Raw genomic sequence first — 23,085 nt, 5'->3', positions numbered from 1 at the left:
ATGAGGCCCCAGAACCCTGAGGATATCCACTAATACACCAGCGGTGGCAGCAATGTTGTTCTATTGATCATCACAGGTAACTCCAACATCTTGTCCCTGGAGGCAGAAGTTGATAGAGGCTGATGATGGCCTCAGTAGAGCTGACCAACTGGCCGTGTAACACGATGAGGGCGTAGAGCTGCTGGGTGAGGATGAAGACGAGGAAAAGAGCCACCGGAGGCCAGCAACGTGGAGGTATTCTGGTGCTGTGCTCCATGGTTGAGAGGTTAACCATCACGAGGCGCCTGTAGGAGTCAGTGCACTTTTCTCAAAATGTGCATCAGCCAATTACAATTGTCGTCATAGTTGGATGTGATAGAACTCTACATTGTAGCTGGTCCCATCAGATGATCTGCCATATTTTAGCCTTATGCTAACCTCTCCAGCTGACAGTGATTATTTCCTGTAACAAATTCCACATCAGCCTGTCAAAGAATACCATGCTATTGTTTGAGGAGAGTGCACAGTTATGAACTTGAAAATGTATTAATAAACCAATTTGGTACATTTGGGCAGTCTTGAGGCAATGGTTCATTGGATCAGTCTAAAACGTTGCGCATACTGCTGCCAAAATCTAAATTGCGCCTGGGCTGGAATAATACATTATGGCCTTTCTCTTGCATTTCAAAGATGATAATTCAAAACAAATACAAAAAAACGCATGTTTTTTTCTTTGTATTATCTTTTACCAGATCTAATGTGTTATATTATCCCACATTTCCACAAACTTCAAAGTGTTTCCTTTCAAATGGTATGCATATCCTTGCTTCAGGTCCTGAGCTACAGGCAGTTAGATTTGGGTATGTCAAGGGGCGGATCCTTAAGAGGTTTTAAAGGCCCAGTGCAGTCAAAAACGTAATTTCCTCTGTTTTATAAACATTTCCACACTACAAGGTTGGAATAATACTGTGAAAAAATAATGATAATGCCCTTTAAGTGTAAGAGCCCTTTGAAAAGACCACCTGAACTTTCAGCCTGTTTTGGTGGGATGGAGTTTGGGCCTGCCTGCTGGCCAGTGGTGATATGGATAATATAGAGCTGGCGGGATTTTCCATGCACCGGGAGAACAAAGAAGCTACATCTGGTAAGACGAGGGGTAGGGGTGTGTGTCTATTTGTCAATAACAGCTGGTGTGCGATGTCTAAAGTAGTGACATGTTGAATGCTCCAAACTGTCTGTCTAAACTACTGGCACACAGCTCACACAGCTCGGACACCCATGCAGACCCCACAAGACATCCCACAGGAGGTCTCTTCACAGTCCCCAAGTACAGAACAGACTATGGGAGGCACACAGTACTATTTAGAGCCATGACTACATGGAACTCTATTCCACATCAAGTAACTGACGCAAGCAGTAAAATTTGATTTAAAAAAACAGATTAAAAAACACCTTATGGAACAGTGGGGACTGTGAAGCAACACACACACACACACACACACAATAACATACGCACGCACTATACATACACATGGATTTAGTCATGTAGATATGTGGTAGTGGTGGAGTAGGGGCCTGAGGGAATACAGTGTGTTGTGAAATCTGTGAATGTATTGTAATGTTTTAAAATTGTTTAAACTGCCTTAATTTTGCTGGACCCCAGGAAGAGTAGCTGCTGCTTTAGCCAATGAGGATCCATAATACATACAAATATTAAAGAAGTCTTGAGGTATTGCTCGCCTGAGGTAGAGTGCCTTATGATAAGCTGTAGACCACACTATCAACCAAGAGAGTTCTCATCTATATTATTCGTAGCCGTCTATTTACCACCACAAAATGAAGCTGGCACTAAGACTGCTCTCAACCAACTCTATAAGGCCATAAGCAAAGAAGAAAATGCTCACCCAGAAGTGCTCCTAGTGGCCGGGGACATTAATGCATGCAAACTTAAATCAGTTTCACCAATTTTTTTGCGCATGTGCAACCAGAGGGAAAAAAAATCCTAGACCACATTTACTCCACACACAGAGATGCATACAAAGCTCTCCCCCGCCCTCCATTTGGCAAATCTGACCATAATTCTATCCTCCTGATTCCTGCTTACAAGCAAAAACCAAAGCAGGAAGTACCAGTGACTCGCTGAATACGGAAGTGGTCAGATGATGCGGATGCTACACTACAGGACTGTTTTGCTAGCACAGACTGGAATATGTTCCGGGATTCATCCAATGGCATTGAGGAGTACATCACCTCAGTCATCGCCTTCATCAATAAGTGCATTGACGATGTTGTCCCTATAATGACCGAACATACATATCCCAACCAGAAGCCATGGATTACAGGCAACATCCGCAGTGAGCTAAAGGCTAGAGCTGCCGCTTTAAAAGAGCGGGAGACTAATCCGGACGCTTAGAAGAAATCCCGCTATGCCCTCAAACGAACCATCAAACAAGCAAAGCGTCAATACAGGATTAAGATTGAATCCTACTATACCGGCTCTGATGCTCGTCGGATGTGGCAGGGCTTGAAAACTATTACGGACTACAAAGGGAAACCCAGACACGAGCTGCCCAGTGACGCGAGCCTACCAGATGAGCAATATGCCTTTTATGTTCGCTTCGAGGCAAGCAACACTGAAGCATGCACGAGAGCACCAGCTGTTCTGGATGACTGTGTGATAACGCTCTCGGTAGCTGGTGTGAACTAAACTTTTAAACAGGTTAACATTCACAAAGCCGCGGGTCCAGATGGATTACCAGGACGTGTACTCAAAGCATGCGCGGACCAACTGTCAAGTGTCTTCACTGACATTTTCAACCTCTCCCTGACCGATTCTGTAATACCTACATGTTTCAAGCAGACCACCATAGTCCCTGTGCCCAAGGAAGCCAAGGTAACCTGCCTAATTGATTATCGCTCCGTAGCACTCATGTCGGTAGCCATGGAGTGCTTTGAAAGACTGGTCATGGCTCACATCAACAGCATCCTCCCGGACACCCTAGACCCAGTCCAATTCGCATACCGCCCCAACAGATCCACAGATGACGCAATCTCAATCGCACTCCACACTGCCCTTTCCCACCTGGACAAAAGTAACACCTACGTGAGAWTGCTGTTCATTGACTACAGCTCAGCGTTCAACACCATAGTGCCCACAAAGCTCATCACTAAGCTAAGGACCCTGGGACTAAACACTTCCCTCTGCAAAGGCATCTTGGACTTCCTGAGGGGCCGCCCCCAGGTGGTAAGAGTAGGCAACAACACGTCTGCCATGCTGATTCTTAACACTGGGGCCCCTCAGGGGCATCTGACCGTAAGGCGCTACAGAGGGTACTGCGTATGACCCAATACATCACTGGGGCCAAGCTTCCTGCCACCCAGGACCTATTTAATAGGCGGTGTTAGAGGAAAGCCCATAAGTTATAAACTGTTTTCCCTGCTACCGCACGACAAGCGGTAGGTACCAAAGCACCAAGTCTAAGACCAAAAGGCTCCTCAACAGCTTCTACCCCCAAGCCATAAGACTGCTGAACAATTAATAAAATCACCACCAGATTATTTACATTGACCACCCCCCCCCTTTTGTACACTGCTGCTACTTGCTGTTTATTATCTATGCATAGTCACTTCACCCCTACCTACATGTACAAATTAGCTCAACTAACCTGTACTGCTGCACACTGACTCGGTACCGGTGCCTTCTGTATATAGCCTCGTTATTGTTATTCTTATTGTGTTACTTTTTATTATAATTTTTTACTTTAGTCTATTTGGTAAATATTTTCTTAACTCTTCTTGAACTGCACTGTTGGTTAAGGGCTTGTAAGTAAGCATTTCACGGTAAGGTCTCGAACTTGTTGTATTTGGCGAATGTGACAAATAAAGTTCGATTTGATTTGTAGTACAATTTTTTTAGGTGAGGGAGCACTACAAAACAAATAGTCATAATTTCCCAATCAAATGTTGTACCGACAGATGTAACCTATTGGATATCATTGTAGAATAGACCTATGCATGAAATGCATCCTCCAATTGCAACGTCTTCCTATGTCTACACAATCAGAAGAAAATACACTCAAACACCAAGATAGGCATACCTAATTTTAAAGTAGGCCATCATCACGGTCAATCGATAATGACCATTCTTCATTTTACCGGTGTTTTACCGGTGAAATGTCCAAACTGCATGCCAATCATTTGATCTTAATGGGAATATGCATTTAGATCTTCTTGAATTACTGTTCCGTGAGCGAATTAAAGCAGATATGTTTAAACTATTAGCCTTTTGTAGGACTATTTTGTTTCAATGAAAGCATGCATGTATCCTGCCTAGTAACGCACGCTGTTGAGTTTTTGCTGCATAAGGAAAACATTTGACCTATTAAGCTTCAGATAAGAAATGACGGAATAGTTTGTAACATATTATAGGCTTAGTATGCTACTGTATATAGGCCCTACTGTTATATTCGGTTCTGTTATGTAAGATACTAAATAATCATTGTGATCTTGCGAGACATTAAGCTTTGATCTAACTTTACTAAACAAGCACCATTGTGAGAATTGATCATCTTCTATTTTTAATAAGTGATAGGCGTAAGCCACAGATCTTGATCGTGGTGGTGAAAAGACAGCCCCGTAACCAAGTGGTCACATATCGTTCTGGGTTCCACTGCACAATTAGGGGTCTGTGGAGTTTTATGAACATCAAGGCAGACACGCGGTGAATTTGGAACCTAGATCTCGTTGGTGTGATGATAAGGTTCATGAGGTGGATCAGTTTGACTGAACAGGCCTATGCAAGAGTTGGTACCTTTCTGTAAGCTATGAATTGGGATAGTAGAGGGAGTTCAAGTGCGTCGTACATGATCCCCAAATCCATAACAAACTGTTTTGAGGACAGCCGTTTTAGCAACCCTTGGTAGAGCTCTGTCTATGGCTGTTCTTGTCAAGTCGGATTTGGCCTGCTCAAAGTGGTCAAGCCTCCGACCTTGCCTACAGTTATTCATTGTTCGCGCCACCGCGAGAGAAACAGGGAAGAAAACACCATTTACCTACCTATTAGGCTGCTATAGCCTATATATTTATTTTACCAAAGTTGAGGACACAACAGTTCACCTGACAATAATTGAATCCAATCATTACACTGTTGATTTTGTCAATTTTACATTTACTGTACTTTGCCACATTTATTGATAATGAWATCTGAAAATACTCTGGATACACTAAGTAACATAAGAATATTTGTGGAATACGAGTGAGACGACTAGCATGAAACACACTGAGAATCTCACTGCTGATAGACTGCCGATAGGTATCACAATGGGAGGCCTTTCCTTCTCTTGCTAGAACTAAAAGGTGGTACCTGCTGTGTGCCGACCAGGTAACGACGAACCTACTTGGAGAATTTACTTTTTTACTACTTTTACTTTCGGTTTTGTACACCAGCTTAAAAACAGAAAAATACAATTATTTTGGTTATTGAAAAGACATTTCAGAGTGGTTTAGATGGTACATTGATTATCTACACTGTACTTGCTTGTTTAGTCATAATGTCATGCCCTGACCATAGAGAGCCCTTGATTCTCTATGGTGTAGTAGGTCAGGGCTTGACTAGGGGGTGATCTAGGACAGATATTTATATGTGGGTGCTAATATGGTTCCCAATTAGAGGCAGCTGTTTATCGTTGCCTCTGATTGGGGATCATATTTAGGTTGGTTGTTTCCCCACCTGCATTTGTGGGATATTATTTTGTGTTTTGTGCAGGTGCACCACGTAGTCACGTTTCGTTGTTAGTTTATTTGATTTGTTTTGCTAAGTTTCACTTTATAATAAATATGTGGAACTTAACATCTGCTGCGCCTTGGTCCGTCTCTCCTCACGTTCGTGACACATAAATTGAAATGAGGCAAACTATTAGAATTCTAACAACCAAGAAATGGTGGAGCGATTTTTGCATATTGCACCTTTAACTAAGTCAGTTACAAGGTAATTAAAGGACATATGAAACAAGTGATCATGTAGAAGTTAACCCTTCACCAGGCAACATAGTATTATTTTTCAGTCTATAAACATTTTATCCCTAAAAAAAGACCAACAAATGAATTGATAGTCAAGAAACCAGTCATGCACCTGGCATAAGCACATTACTTCAACAGATGCCATAGAAATAACCTGGGCAATGATAGCACATTGCCTAATACCAGAATTAACATGGCCCTGTTTATTCCTTAATACAAGTATCAGATACTAAAACTATAAATAAATCTTTCTTGAACATCAACATACGATAGGTAGGCTCATGATCAATATGTACTTGATAATTTTGCAACATTAATCATGATGAATGCATGCACATTCGGTGACCTGTGTGCTAAATTAGTGGTTTTAAATGACACTACTTTACCTAATAATCATGGTTGAAATTTGATCACACAAATTTACTGGAACATGACAGCTAGCCAAAAAAAGTATGCAAAATCTTGTTATATTACTTAGTTGTTGATTTATTGAAATGACAGTGTTTTTGTCAACATTGCCGACCACAATACAGTAGGGCTATAGTAGCTACAGTAGCCTAGTGGTCAAAGAGAGCAAAGCATCTAGGTTTCAGAGTTTATATGGGAAACTTTATTTGACTTCAAATATAAGTCCATGTACAGAACAGAACACAAACATGAATACAGGCAAAATAAAGTTATGAACAGTTTGTTTGGAAAAACATGACATAGGCATAGTCAACTGATGCAGAGAAGTCAGTTAGGGGTTGCTGAATATTTCCTCTTATTTGAACACTAGGGAGGACTTGACAATCCCTTGTTGGTTACCAGCAAGCCTCTCCACTGGGTTATTAGTTATCATAGGCTGTCGTCTCATCTCTTAGCTGCCGCCTCCCTGTCATCCAGGTCAGTACAGCTGCTGCAGCCAGCTCAGCATTAACAAACACACAGACATAGTACCCTGCTGTCATACCAGTAAATGACACATAGCTAAAGTGGAGCCCCACAAACACAGAGAGGCCCACAAGCATCAGTAGGCTGGAAGCAGCCTGACAGATGACACTGAACCACAACACCCCTCTGTCATCACAGCAGACTGCAAACAGAAAGGCCATGAGGGCAAAGGGCACCAGCACCAGTGGAGTATACAGGCTCATAATGACCAGAACCCTGAGGATATCCACTAATACACCAGCGGTGGTAGCCATGTTGTTGTGTTGATCATCACAGGTAACTCCAACATCTTGTCCCTGGAGGCAGAAGTTGAAAGGGCTGATGATGGCCTCAGTAGAGCTGACCAACTGGCCGTGTAACACGATGAGGGCGTAGAGCTGCTGGGTGAGGATGAAGACGAGGAAAAGAGACACCGGAGGCCAGCAACGTGGAGGTCTTCTGGTGCTGTGCTCCATGGTTGAGAGGTTAACCATCACGAGGCGCCTGTAGGAGTCAGTGCACTTTCACTACCTCTCCTTGCCTCGAGTTGGGGTACTGTGGAGAGAGAAAGTAAATAAATAAGATAGAGGGGTCTATACTTGGACATTAGAAAAAGTTAAACCTAACGTTTTCCTCAGTCTCAAAATGTGCATCAGCCAATTACAATCCTCAACGTAGTTGCATGTGATGTGACCAGCTACAATGTAGTGTTCTATCAGATAACCACACTACGAGGTTAGAATAATACTGTGATTAGGATGATAATGCCCTCAGTGTAAGAGCCGTTTGAAAAGACCAACAAAAATGTCAGCCTGTTTTGGTGTGATGGAGTTTGCCTGCCTGGTGGCCAGTGATGTAGTGCAATTCTTTTAGGTGTTTTCATCAAGCTGTCATCAAGGCAAAGGCTGGCTACTTTGAATAATCTCAAATATAAAATATATTTTGATTCATTTCACAGTTGTTTGGTTTCTACATGATTCCATGTGTTATTTCATAGTTTTGATGTCTTCACTATTACAGTGGTTCCTCCTTTAAAAGTTGCATCCTACTGCGGCACACCTTGCAGGCTGCTGCAGCATTCCGTGGCACATTATCTATTTGTCAGACATTTTTTCTGTTAACGCAAGTTATTGCTAGTTTGACCACCAGAGGGCATCTTTGAGAAGCATTTGATAGTCTTCCGTATTGGCATTACCAGAGAATTTAAGACCTTTTTTTTGTAATAACATAGTATATGGGATTGATTAAGAAATTTGGCTTAATTAATTTGATTAATATTATGGTGTTTCTATTCAGAGAAAAACAAAAACCATCAGGGTTTCCATTAGGATGGGAATAGAAAATATGGCGCTGTACAACGGAGGGAAGGAGTAGGCTGTCGTTGTAAATAAGAATTTGTTCTTAACTGACTTGCCTAGTTAAATAATGGAGCGTAAGAGCATAACATTTCTGCACCCTAATTTTCTAATTCTTGTCTAGCCAATACCCAAACGGAGGTTAAGTGAAAATAAAAATCTCATTGATATATCAAGACTAGTCCCGATGCTTGCCTCAGAGCAGCGCGAAACGGTGCTAAAAAACATCCTCAACATCCTCTTTAAATAAATAAGACCGTCGCCATTTTTAACAGCACATTACTCAACACTAGTGAGACTAATTTCACCTACATTATATCGGAAAAAAATGTTTTTCAATAACGTGACTCTCCACCAACAATAATTACACTAAATTATTAGCGATATTCTCACAGATCCTAAGGGGCTTTTATATAATTCTAAATTAATTAATAATAATCGCTTTGTTTAAAAAGTAATGATATTTTGGAGATTTCGTTTTAATTTTAGAGTGAGAAAAAGGCCAGAACATAGGGTGAGACATTCTCACTAATTTGTAAATAAAGACAGTTTGTTATTTCAAATTATTTATTTCTGGAGAAACCTAAATTGATTATTTAGCAGACATCACTTGCTTATGTTCATGAAGATGACGAGTGATCGGCAAAGGCAATCTGTAATCTGCTGGCATTACGGCACATCATCACTCTAATTACAGTCAGAAACTTGCGATCAAAACTTGCGAGACATTCAAGAATGTCATCTTCACAGACGAATCAACCGTGGCCCTTGAGCAATTTTCTGTAAATTGCTACAGAAATAAAAGAAGAAGATTAACGAAAGCATAAAGATGTTGATAAAGAATTGCTGTTTTGAGTTAGATATATGTAACACTTTAGAGTACTTAAGCATCGAATACATTGTAAGTTGAGAGATTTTCACAACAGTAGCCGGGCTATAAAAAGTCTATTGTCCTGCTAATAGGAAACATTTGCATGATGGGATACATTCTTCATTGTAACCACAATGTCACACATCATTTGGATCTACCTTTCCAATTACTTTTAGAGTTTGGGATTTACAAATGTGCACTTTCATTATTAGTTACATTGTTTTAGTTCGAACGTGCAGATTTTTTCCCTTTATATTGTTTTATGTAGGATGCTACATTTGACCAGTTGCAATTGTAAGTAGGACAAATAAAAAAATCCTACTTCTATTAGGCTGTTAAGCCTCAGACTACCTCAGCCAGTTAAGTTATTTTATATAGGTCTAGGCTRCAAAGAAATAGACTCCAATTAAGCCCTCTTGTTGTTTGTAAAGTAAAATTAAAATGAAGATTGTTGAAATGAATTGCTCGACTGGTGTAGGTTTTCTCCATCTGGTGGTGTGCAACACTTGCATAACAAGTTAGCTATATTTTTAGGCACCAGCCACTGTTCACCTCCTATTGATTGTGCTGCAGTTGCTGCCAGTTGTTTTTATAAATTGAACCTTTATTTAACTAGGCAAGTACAAATGCTTATTTACAATGACGGCCTACCCTGGACAAACCCGGATGATGCTGGGCCAATTGTGAGCCGCGCTATGGCACTCCCAATCACGTCCGGATGTAATACAGCCTGAATTCGAACCAGGGACTGTAGTAAAGCCTCTTGCACCAAGATGCAGTGCATTAGATCGCTGCGCCACTCGGGAGCCATGAAAAATATACAGTTGAAGTCGGAAGTTCACTTAGGTTGAAGTCATTAAAACTCGTTTTTCAACCACTCTACAAATTTCTTGTTAACAAACTATAATTTTGGCAAGTCGGTTAGGACATCTACTTTGTGCATGACAAGTACTTTTTCAACAATTGTTAAGACAGATTATTTCACTTATAATTCACTGCATCACAATTCCAGTGGGTCAGAAGTTGACATACCCTAAGTTGACTGTGCCTTTAAACAGCTTGGAAAATTCCAGAAAATTATATCATGGCTTTAGAAGCTTATGATAGGATAATTGACAGCATTTGAGTCAATTGGAGGTGTACCTGTGGCTGTATTTCAAGGCCTACCTTCAAACTCAGTGCCTCTTTGCTTGACATCATAGGAAAATAAAAAGAAATCAGCCAAGACCTCAGAAAAAAAATTGTAGACCTCCACAAGTCTGGTTCAACCTTGAGAGAAATTTCCAAATGCCTGAAGGTACCACGTTCATCTGTACAAACAATAGTACGCAAGTATAAACACAATGGGACCACGCAGCCGCCATACCACTCAGGAAGGAGACGCGTTCTGTCTCCTAGAGATGAACGTACTGTGGTGCAAAAAGTGAAAATCAATCCCATAACAGCAAAAGACCTTGTGAAGATGCTGGAGGAAACAGATACAAAAGCATCTATATCCACAGTAAAACGAGTCCTATATCGACACAACCTGAAAGGCCGCTCAGCAAGGAAGAAGCAACCGCTCCAAAACCGCCATAAAAAAGCCAGACTACAGTTTGCAACTGCACATGGGAACAAAGATCATACTTTGAGAAATGTCCTCTGTTCTGATGAAACAAAAATATAACTGTTTGGCCATAATGACCATCGTTATGTTTGGAGGAAAAAGGGGGAAGCTTGCAAGCCGAAAAACACCACCCCAACCGTGGTGGCAACATCATGTTGTGGTGGTGCTTTGCTGCAGGAGCGACTGGTGCACTTAAAAAAATAGATGGCATCAAGAGGCAGGAAAATTGTGTGGATATATTGAAGCAACATCTCCAGACATCAGTCAGGAAGTTAAAGCTTGGTCACAAATGGGTCTTCCAAATGAACAATGACCCCAAGCATACTTCCAAAGTTGTGGCAAAATGGCTAAAGGACAACGAAGTCAAGGTATTGGAGTGGCCATCACAAAGCCCTGACCTCAATCCTATAGAACATTTGTGGGCAGAACTGATAAAGCGTGTGCGACCAAAGAGGCCTACAAACCTGATTCAGTTACACAAGCTCTGTCAGGAGGAAGGGGCCAAAATTCAACCAACTTATTGTGGGAAGCTTGAGGAAGGCCACCCGAAACATTTGACCCAAGTTAAACAATTTAAAGGCAATGCTACCAAATACTAATTGAGTGTATGTAAACGTCTGACCCACTGGGAATGTGATGAAAGAAATAAAAGCTGAAATAAATAATTCTCTCTATTATTCTGACATTTCACATTCTTAAAATGAAGTGGTGATCCTAACTAACCTAAAACTGAATTTTTACTAGGATTAAATGTCAGAAATTGTGAAAAACTGAGTTTAAACGTATTTGGCGAAGGTGTATGCAAACTTCCGACTTCAACTGTATATATATATTAATATATTTCAGAACATTAACCATGTGTGTAGGTAAATGTGTGTGTAGGTAGATGTGGAAAGATGGATACAAATGATTTGTTGCAAGTTGGGGAGGGGGGTTCACACCTAGCTCGGCTATTAGACAATTCTTTAGTAAAGGTTGTCTATTGTTCAGCGAATAGCCCATCCTGCTTGTGAAAAACGAATAATAATACTTTTTCACCTTTACACATGTTAAAGATTCCAATTGATAAAATGTTTTTAGCCACAATCGGCCCCAACCCCAATGAATWCATTTGGGCATTCGGGCTAGAATGTTGAGGGTTTGAAACCTTCTCCTTGCTTGTTTCATTACATTATGCCGGTCTCAGAGCAAATAGCCTGGATTGTTACTCCCATCTCGTTCCTCGCTCTCTTCCACGCGTCATTCTTCGCCTGAGTGGCTCGCTTGTGGGCGTGCTGGCAGGATGTACTGTTTTTTACTCTGTATATATGAATTACAAATCAGCCTTCACTTAAATCATGATTCTACTCTATTGCATAGTTACAATGTGTAATCATTGATGTTCCAGGAGCAGAAGTGGTAAACACTGTTGAAGTGTATAATTGTAATACATACATGCAGACACAGCATCATTCAAAGAATGGAGTTTGATACACCTAGTATTGGATATGACTGAGAAAAAAAACGTGCAAAATAGCAAAAATAGCGAAATAGCATAACAAAAGAATATGCACAATTGTTTGTATCTACATTAACTAACATATTCCTCGCAATTGTACATTTTTTGCTTGACTAATTATGATGTTAGAATAAGTTAAATTTACTTCCAACAATGTTTTGTCAGCCATTTTTGCTGAAGAAAGCCACCAGGAACGGGTGGCTRGTGTCAAATTCGTCATTGGAACCACTCGATATGACCGGTCAAATAACAACCGTGGGACTCAAATGCATAATGAGTGCTCTAACTCCCCCTTGTGGAATGAAGGCGTGACGCTGGGTACCTCTAAGTCCCGCGGTGTAAGCTCYCAACTTTTAAAGGAGGAACCACTGTATTCTACAATGTAGAAAACAGTAAAAATAAAGAAAAATCCTTGAATGAGTAGGTGTGTCCAAACTTTTGACTGGTACTGTACATTCATGTGTTTTTAATAGGGAAAATATGATCTATACAATATTTAAGTTGATTGTAGATCATTAAAAAAAACATTCCTGGTGGCACACACCATTAATGTGATTGACTCGAAAACAACAGCGCTCATTAACACTCGCTTCAAGCATTTTTGTTAAGAAAAACACTTCACTGCTGGTCCATGCATATGTGACGAAGTGGATGATTATAATAGTGCATATGAAACATTGTAAGTGTAGGCTTACACATCTATGTAATATAGCCTATAGTAGCAACAATTATTTATGTAGCAGTGTACTGGTCTGCAAGAGGGGCTCCAACAAGAAGCTCCTCATTAAATGTACTTGTAATCTTGAATTACAAGGTTTTGACTTCCCTGCTCTTCTCCCCTCCCCCCCAAAAAAATCACCAGGCTCACAACACTGTGAGCTAATCTTCCAGGGCCTGGTTTCCCGATAGCGTTGGAACTAAAGGCGTCCGCATACATAGGTTCGGTTTGCTCCTAGCAGAATTCAGCTAGGCGAAGTGAACATCTGTGCTCGCATACTCCCTTAAAATACCTTTGCTTGAAAAACAAGGAAATATTGCTTGAAAAACAAGGAAATATTACTGCCGTAGCCAGCACACTTCCTCAAAATAGTATGATTTAATCTAAGATAACTCAAGAAATCTAATTAATTTCAAAGTTTTTGCAGAGGAGGTCTTAGTCGCTCAATTTACATCTAACTAAGATGTTTGGTGCAGTATTTCTCAAGTGAAAAAATGTGCATGAAAACTAGTCATATGCCGTTGAATTAATTGAAGAATCCCTACTGTTGACCAATCACCCACGAAGGGGCGTAGACTTCAGCTCCTGAACTTCGACAAGCCTCAAAACAGCTGAAGTAACCCCCTGCAGAACACCAAAACGTCACAAAATGTCATAATATATGCATTAACTGTTTTGACTGGGAAGCATGCGGTAAGCTTTAGACTTTTGAGTGTTTTAACGATGCAGCTTTCCTGCACTGGCCGAAGATGTAACCAGCTTTCCCCAAAACACCACACAGGAAGAACGTTCGCTATGTGTCGTTGAGTCGTGTCGATACTGATAGAATCGAAAGAAAGGCAACACTGCTCTCAGATCATCTTTCTTCATTTAAATCTTACCTTAACATTATAATTATTCCATAATGGCTACGGATTATTCAGCTCCTAGAGCAACCTGGTCTAGGAGCATTTTGTATTATTGTGTACGGAAATCCGAGACACTCCATTAACCTAGGTGCCTAACGCTAATGTTAGGTAGGCTTTGTCTTTTAATGCAGTCATCTCGGTTTTCATTTTAAGTATAATTTTATCCTTTGCTTGTTTGTAACAATTGGAAAGACATTGGCAACTTTGCAGTTGTAGTCAATTTTGTTGTGAAGTTGTCAGTGGTCACAGAGAGACAAACATCTTGATTCTGTTTAGAGGAGATAATTCTGTGTATAAAGTGACACGGTAAGGAAAAACGCATCTAATGACACACTTAGCTGTCCTATGAGTGGTCTGAGGCAGTCGGTAAATAACGAGCTTTTTCAAGTGCAACTTTAATATTGATGGTTTTGGAAAACAGCTCAGAGATTTAATGATGTTCCTACAAATGTTCTAACAATGAACTTAGCCTAGATGCTTTTGGGGAACCGGACCCAGGTGAAAATTGGTGTGTGCTTTAGTAACTTTGATTAGCAGATGGTGACGTTCGACTGCTGTTAATGCTGCATTCAAAACAACTGGGAACTCGGAAATTTTCCGACTTCAGTGTGTTCAAGACAACTGGGAAAAATCGTTTTGAACGTTCATCCAACTCAGAATTCCAAGTCGGAAAGTCAGGAATCAATCTAGAGCCCCGACTTTTCGACTTGATGACTGATGACATGATTTTACCTCGTTTTTATATCTGAGTTTCTGAGAAATGCAGAGTTCATGTGCTAGTCCCAACTAGGAAAGTCTGACATTACCAACTTGCTAACTGGTTGTAATTATACACGTGCCGCATTCAATAAATCAGCAAGTCAGAAATATCTGAGTTCTGACTAGCATGTGAATGCGGAAATGGCACCATAAGGAGGATCCCACAGTTTCTAAACCCAGAGGAGCAACATCACAAGACTTACGGGAACGCTTGCGAAGCAGACCAGGGTTTGGGGTTAGAGAAGTCAATACGAGAACTGAAACATTCTTCCGCTAATACAGGAGTTGTGTGTGTCCTATCAAATGAGAAGAAGAAAAATGCATCTCCAAATTGAAGCGTAGGACTGGCTCTTGGGCTGCATTTACACATTTTGCCACTAATTGGTATTTTGACCAATCAGGGTTCCCTGTGTAAAGGCAGCCTTAGAACCACAGTCTGTATGATTTTCAGTCACTTCATTAAAAAAAAWATATATATAGGCAATCACTTTATATATCCCTTGAAAATGCCTACCAGGACTATTTGCATTGTCCTCCCTAGCAGTCAGAGACCACTATGATGACACACAAAATGGGTTTGATGGATCGCGGGAAAAGAGCAGGAATAGGTTTTTGTAGGCTACAGTCCAAGCTGTCTTCCAATGGTACGACTGCCGTTGGCATCCAAAGATGATCCAATTTGAATAAACGCTTGGAGTTAAGGATGACAGCAGTGGTATAGTCTACGGCGATATGGATGTCACTTATTATTGCRATCTACATAGCACATTGATGTGAATCACTGCTGCTCTCATTTAGCTATTTGTGCCTTACGGATTGTGGTGGTTGTGGATGGCTGTTCACAAATATAAATATTTGAACCCAATAATGGTTGATTTTAAGAAGTTGACGGCCTAAGTTAAAACTTCTTGCAACTATAGSGGGTGCTGTTCCGCATTAGCATTTTTTGGTCTCCAAATTAAACTGCCTCGTGCTCAATTCTTGATCGTACAATATGCATATTATTGTTATTATTGGATAGAAAACACTTTCTAGTTTCTATAGCCGTTGGAATTTTGTCTCTGAGTGGTACAGAACTACTTCTACAGCACTTTTCCTGACAGGGAGTCAGATTTCAGAAATTTTGACCCCTGATCTGGGGTCGGTTTTAAGGGGCCTGTATAAGGATGATGCTATGGAGAAACCGACACTGCTCTACGTCTTCCTCTGGGTGTCAGTGTCATCACGCTTTGAATGGATTCGATTGCGCAATAGAGCCACTATAAAACACGAAAACGTGGAAGTACCGCTCTCTCCTGCATGCGTCTTGCGCAAGATGGACATCAGACCTGCCTCCTTCCAAATGGTTGTTTAGCCTGTGATATTTCTCCGGTCATGTTTTTAGTCGTTATAGTTGTTAAAAACATCATAATGTAGTTATTTGAACCGTTTTATAGCAATTTATATCCGTTTAGTGCGATTTTGAGGAATTTCTTTGTCGTGCACTCTGAAACTTTGGGCACGTTTCGGGGTCCGTTCGATCGTTAGTGACATTTCGAAAGGAAAGAGAATCTTATCGCCAAAAGAAGATTAGACCCAAGAAAGGATACATTGCCCAAGAATCTGATGGAAAATCACCTCATAGTAAGAAATATTTAATATGATAAATCGTTGTTCTGTCGAAATATTTTAAACGCATATTACGCATTTTGTTTGTTATAGCTTCTCTTGGCGAACGCTGTATAAGAAAAGTAAGGATAATTTTAGAAATGTAAATCAGCGATTGCATTAGAACTAATTTGTCTTTCGATTCCTGTCAACCCTGTATTTTTTAGTCAAGTATATGTTAGCTTCGATTAAACTAGATCACTCTGAAAGATGACGTCCGACATTTTGAGGCTTGATTTCCTACTATTTTCATTGTGTTAACCACGGTTTTGTATGGCTAAATATGCACATTTTCGAACAACTGTATTATGTATGTTGTAAAATGATGTATAGGAGTGTCATCGGAAGAATTCTGAGAAGGTTAGTGAAAAAATTTATATATTTTGGCGATGATTACGTTATAGCTCTCTTTGGCTTGAATCGATTGCTCTGGTAAAGTTTGCACATGTGGTATGCTAACTTATCGATTTATTGTGTTTTCGCTGTAAAAAGCGCTTAGAAATCTGAAATATTGTCTGGAATCACAAGATCTGGGTCTTTCCATTGCTATGCTTTGTCTATTCTTATGAAATGTTTTATGATGAGTAAATTGGTCATACACGTTGCTCTCTATAGTAATTCTAGTCGAGTTGTGATGGTCGGTGCAATTGTAAACTGTGATTTCTACCTGAAATATGCACTTTCTCTAACAAAACCTATCCTATACCATAAACAATTATCGATTTCATCAGACTGTCATCTGATGAGTTTTTTTCTTGGTAGTGGCTATCAATATCTTAGTTTAGCCGAATTGGTGATAGCTACTTGGTGGAGAGAAAAAATGGTGGACAAAGAAAGAGTTGTATTTTGCTAACGTGTTTAGCTAATAGATTTACATATTGTGTCTTCCCTGTAAAACATTTTAAAAACACGAATGATGGGTTTATTCACAAGATCTGTATCTTTCATCTGGTGTCTTGGACTTGTGATTTATGATATTTATGATGCTACCTATCTACTTGTGAAGCTATGCTAGCTATGGCTAATCAGTGTGTGGGGGGTGGGGGGTGATCCCGGACCCGGGGTAGAGGCTCATGAAAGGTAACGGCCTACCCTGGCCAAACTCTCCCCTAAACCGGACGCCGCTGGCCAATTGTGCGGCCGCCCTATGGGACTCCAATCATGGCGCGTTGTGATACAGCCCGGATCGAACAGGGCTTGTAGTGACGCCTCTAGCACTGAGATGTACGCCTGCGCACTAGGGAGCCTATCAATAATTTTTTTGAAACCAGTGGACAGCCAGTGAAAAATGTGCTCTTAAACAACTGCACAGCTGCGGATCCCAGCTGTGGAATAAAAGTGGAACTTTTATTGAGCAATCTAATTTCATGCTGATAAAACATTCAATCCATAGGCCTAATGGACACATGTTAAACTCTCACTCTTTTGATAGACTTAAAAGGCATCTGTAGTTGCTAGATCCATTTTTGGACTGGATATACACTGCGCTCAAAAAAATAAAGGGAACACTAAATAACACATCCTAGATCTGAATGAAATATTCTTATAAATACTTTTTCTTTACATAGTTGAATGTGCTGACAACAAAATCACACAAAATTATCAATGGAAATCAATTATCAACCCATGGAGGTCTGGATTTGGAGTCACACTCAAAATTAAAGTGGAAAACCACACTACAGGCTTATCCAACTTTGATGTAATGTCCTTAAACAAGTCAAATATGAGCTCAGTAGTGTGTGTGGCCTCCACGTGCCTGTTGACCTCCCTACAACGCCTGGGCATGCTCCTGATGAGGTGCGGATGGTCTCCTGAGGGATCTCCTCCCAGACCTGGACTAAAGCATCCGCCAACTCCTGGACAGTCTGTGTGTCAACGTGGCGTGGTGATGGAGCGAGACATGATGTCCCAGATGTGCTCAATTGGATTCAGGTCTGGGGAACGGGCGGGCCAGTCCATAGCATCAATGCCTTCCTCTTTCAGGAACTGCTGACACACTCCAGCCACATGAGGTCTAGCATTGTCTTGCATTAGGGAGGAACCCAGGGCCAACCGCACCAGCATATGGTCTCACAAGGGGTTCGAGGATCTCATCTCGGTTACCTAATGGCAGTCAGGCTACCTCTGGCGAGCACATGGAGGGCTGTGCGGCCCCAAGAAAATGCCACCCCCACACCATGACTGACCCACCGCCAAACCGGTCATGCTGGAGATGTTGCAGACAGCAGAAACGTTCTCCACGGCGTCTCCAGACTCTGTCACGTCTGTCACATGTGCGTGTGAACCTTGCTTTCATCTGTGAAGAGCACAGGGCGCCAGTGGCGAATTTGCAATGGTGTTGGTGTTGGTGTTCTCTGGCAAATGCCAAACGTCCTGCACGGTGTTAGGCTGTAAGCACAACCCCACCTGTAGAGTCGGGCCCTCATACCACCCTCACGGAGTCTGTTTCTGACCTTTGAGCAGACACATGCACATTTGTGGCCTGCTGAGGTCATTTTGGAGGGCTCTGGCAGTGCTCCTCCTTGCACAAAGGCGGACGTAGCCGGTCCTGCTGCTGTTTGTGCCTCCTTCGGCCTCCTCCACGTCTCCTGATGTACTGCCTGTCTCTGGTAGCGCTCCATGCTCTGGACACTACGCTGACAGACACAGTAAACCTTCTTGCCACAGCTCGCATTGATGTGCCATCCTGATGAGCTGCACTACCTGAGCCACTTGTGTGGGTTGTAGACTCCATCTCATGCTACCACTAGAGTGAAAGCACCGCCAGCATTCAAAAGTGACCAAAACATCAGCCAGGAAGCATAGGAACTGAGAAGTGGTCTGTGGTCACCACTGCAGAACCACTCCTTTATTGGGGTGTCTTGCTAATTGCCTATAATTTCCACCTTTTGTCTATTCCATTTGCACAACAGCATGTGAAATTTATTGTCAATCAGTGTTGCTTCTTAAGTGGACAGTTTGTTTTCACAGCATCCATAGTTCTGTCTATTAATCTGAGTGGTTAGATTTCTCCATGCCCATCCCTCAGTTTTTTTTWACCAAAACAGGTGGGGCAATCGTTTTGTTATTTTTTAATCTGTGGATTTGCCCTTTAAACAGCTGCATATTATCAATATATCAAAGTGTCACCAACAAAAAGTGAAACAATAGACCTATAGCAAATGCAGAATTCATTTTTCACATGTAAATAGCACTTTCAGAAGTGCTGAAAGCATGCCATTCCATAAGCGCAGCATTTATTTTTCAACTCGAATCAATGAGCCCAATCTGTCCTCCGTAACAAAATCCTAAAGTACAGAGTAGGGCTGGCTAATAAATCCTTAGTTTTGGTGTTACGCTCCGGTAAAACAACTAGGCTAATCTATACTTCCAGTCATTCCAATAAATGTTATACTCCTTGATCTTGTAAATATGGAATTCTGATAGACTTTGGTTTTTAATGTAAAGATATAATTTAATTGTATTATTATTATATGTAGTAGAAAGCAATGGGTTAGAAGAAGCCTACATAACCAACCCATGAAGTTAAATTTAACATCCATATATGGCCAGCTATGTAAACTTTAACATTGATTTATCCTGCAATAGATGTGGTTCAATTGGTAACATACATGTGTCTTCTAATGCCGCTTAAGGGCAAAGTAATATAAAAGTAACTGAATGTAATCAGATTACGTTATTGGGTTTGGGTAATCCAAAACTTGTCACTGACTACAATTTTGGACAGGTAACTAGTAACAGATTACATTTAGGAAGTAACCTACCCAACGCTGGCTATCAATCATGTTAACATTATTCAAGCATGTGATAAAATACCATATAATAATACCAATGTAATAAAATACCAATAAAGCTAAAAGACTAGTGGGGCGTTCACATGCTATTGGAGTTATCGAAAGCTCAGAGTTCATACTGGAAAGTTTCACTTGAAAGACCTTCCAAATTGTAATTACAAGTGGGAAACTTGGAGAAAATGTTACCCGAGTTGCCGAGCCGAGTTGTGACGTTTCACCTTTTTAACCAAAAGATAACGAATTTTTGACAGTTATCAATTTGGATAATGCAGCTAATTTGACCGTATTGTGAATGTTAGGTAAACTAGCTAAATGTATATGGTTGATGAATTGGCCCGACCTCAAAAGCGCTTAATCAGGTCGGTCTTACGACTTCCCACATACGCCCCAGCTCAGCACAGCTGAAATCTCATTCTTGTAGGCTAATTAGCTTTATACTTAAACTTACCATTTGCATGGGAAAATGTTCTGGGATAGGCTACATACAGTAATTTGTGGCGCTTAAAAAAAAACGCACCCGTTTAAGACATTATGCATAAAATAAACTATAACCGTAGGAAATAGGGATTGTCTTTGTGTCCGGACAATAAACATAGGCAGAAGAACAATGACAWGCATCAAAAGCTACTTTCACATTATTTAGGCAGGCGCCAAGTGCCTTAAAAGGATGATCATTGGATTGGGTCCAAGAGTCATAACCGAGCAACAGCTCGGTTAACCGCTGAATTGCATTGAATTCTCCCACGGGCAGAAATCTTAGTTCGAGTCTGGAAGTTTTCCTCGCAACCTATACATGCCAGAATGTTGAATAAAATGACATGCTGCTTTACCGGTTGTCCATGCGGCTGGTCCTTTAGGCCGTGGGCGCGTGAGCACATATCCACAAGAAAGTATAACTACATCAACTTTTCAAAGCACTGGTAGTGCATTCAGATTTATATCACCTGGAGCATGAGCACAAGATACAAATTCATGCGTACCTCCCGAACACATGCATACATCGTTCTGCGCATGCTTCAACGTCGGGTTTCCAAGCAAGGCTAACGGCAATATACTGTTTTATAAATACTTACATTTAAAGGTGTTACCACATCAAAGTAAGGTGAACAAACAACTTACCTAGGTAAATAATAATGATCGTGAGTCAAGTTGAGGTAGTCAACATCTTTCTTTAAACAATGCTCAGCAAGTGTTGAGAACACTCAAAGTTGAGCATTAGTGCACTTTCGACTGGATAAGTTAAGTTTCACTTTGAGATGTCTCATGTGCTAATATTTAGCTTGTGTCAGCTGATCATCATAATAATAACTGCGTGGCGAATATCAACGGGACTTTCCTTGTAAACAGATTTTGAATTGGGCTTTGAAGTAGTCCAGCAGTCAAATTGGTGAAATGCTCGCTTGATTTACTTTCACCCAGCCAACTAACGTCAACTTCATAAATGGCCTAAATTTCAACAACATAGAAGAAACGATACAGAAAAGGTTTGTAGGCCATTTTATGTCCTACACATGAGAAACATGAGCTGTCAGAGCTGCCAATTCTCATGCATTGGCCGTGATATACGCATCTTATATCTCATTGAAAATTACTGCTTTTATTTGTCTAATTAGTCCATTAACTTTTCAACTAGACGCGGAGGGGTGGACATCTCCTGCTCTGACTGCAGCGCGAGGACTTGACCGCCTGTGAGTGCTTTGGGACGGGGTGGGGCCTACGGCAGCACCCGCTGCTCGTTGAGAAGAGTAAGAACGATACGTGCTTTCACGTCAGAGTCTCCAATAACACCAGAAAAAGTCGCTAGATTTGTCGCTAGTCACTTTTTTGAAAATGTGTCGCTAGAGGGGTCTGAATACTCGCTAAATATAGCGACAACGTCGCTAAATTGGCAACAATGCGCATGTTGCGGTGCCACTACAGCCTGGGGTTCATTGACCGGGAGTTCCATTGAGGCGGCACATAATTGTCCGGGTTAGGGCTGGGGGGGCTTTACTTGGCTCCCCGTGCTCTAGTGACTCCTTGTGGCAGGGCTGGTGCCTGCAGGCTGACTCTSATCATCAGTTGAACAGTGTTTCATCTGACACATTGGTGCAGCTGGCTTCCAGGTTAAGCGAGCAGGTGTTAAGAAGTGCGGTTTGGTGGGTCATGTTTCGGAGGAAGCATTACTTCACCTTTGCCTCTCCCAAGCCCGTTGGGGAGTTGCAGCGATGAGACAAGATCATAATCACGAAAAAGGGGGTCAAAAATTAAATAAAAATAGTTTTATTATCTATTTATTAATTTAGTCTGATCAGTGGAACAATTCTCATTCTTAACAGTGGACTAAATAATAGGGTAATTACCGTCAGCAAGAACACTACTGTTATTCCCCACACTTATTATATTATTCCACTTCTTCCCAATTTTGCCAGTGTAATCACATATTTGAAATCTGATATGCCTACTTGTGTCTTTGAAAATTAATGATATGAAGCTATGTATTATTGCAGCTATTTATGGAAAGTTTTGGATAAGTCTTACAAAAAAAGCATTGGATATGAAATGCTCAAGGAATCAAATATAATTTTTGACATTTTAGTATTGTGCACAAGCTAGGCAGTAAGTAGGGGGACTCACAACTCATAAACACATATTTTGTCTATGTCGAGTAAGATGATGGCAAGGATCTTCAACTAGAGGCATAATTACCTTGACTAACCTGTACCCCCGCACATTGACTTGGTACCGGTACCCCCTATATATAGCCTCGTTATTGTTATTTTATTGTGTTACTTTTAATTTTCTAAATATTTTCTTAACTCTTTCTGAACTCTATTTCTTGAACTGCAAGTAAGTTCTTGAACAAGTAAGTAAGCATGTCACGTTAAGGTCTACACCTGTTGTATTCTGCGCATGTGACAAATACAATTTGATTTGATAAGTAAGTAGCTTTGCACGACCCTTCCCAGTGGGCAAAACCTGGTTGAAAATACGTCAGTATTACGTATTTTTATGAAGTCTTATTCTGTTCACAAACTTGT

At 40.9% G+C, this 23,085-nt stretch overlaps 1 long non-coding RNA gene across 1 annotated transcript; it reads right to left on the bottom strand.

Moving 5' to 3' along the window:
* Positions 1-6,800: 6,800 nt before the first annotated feature.
* LOC139028809 (uncharacterized) lies at positions 6,801-21,375 on the bottom strand. The gene is made up of 2 exons (XR_011481022.1): positions 21,185-21,375; positions 6,801-7,464 (listed from the first exon to the last, which is right to left on the bottom strand). It is a non-coding gene; the product is annotated as an uncharacterized lncRNA (long non-coding RNA).
* Between the last annotated feature and the right edge of the window lie 1,710 nt (positions 21,376-23,085).

The sequence above is a fragment of the Salvelinus sp. IW2-2015 genome, linkage group LG15, assembly GCF_002910315.2.
Source record: "Salvelinus sp. IW2-2015 linkage group LG15, ASM291031v2, whole genome shotgun sequence".
In the NCBI taxonomy this organism is placed as follows: domain Eukaryota; kingdom Metazoa; phylum Chordata; class Actinopteri; order Salmoniformes; family Salmonidae; genus Salvelinus; species Salvelinus sp. IW2-2015.
The sequence above is the reverse complement of the archived record's forward strand: the minus strand, read 5'-3'. Positions and strand labels throughout refer to the sequence as shown.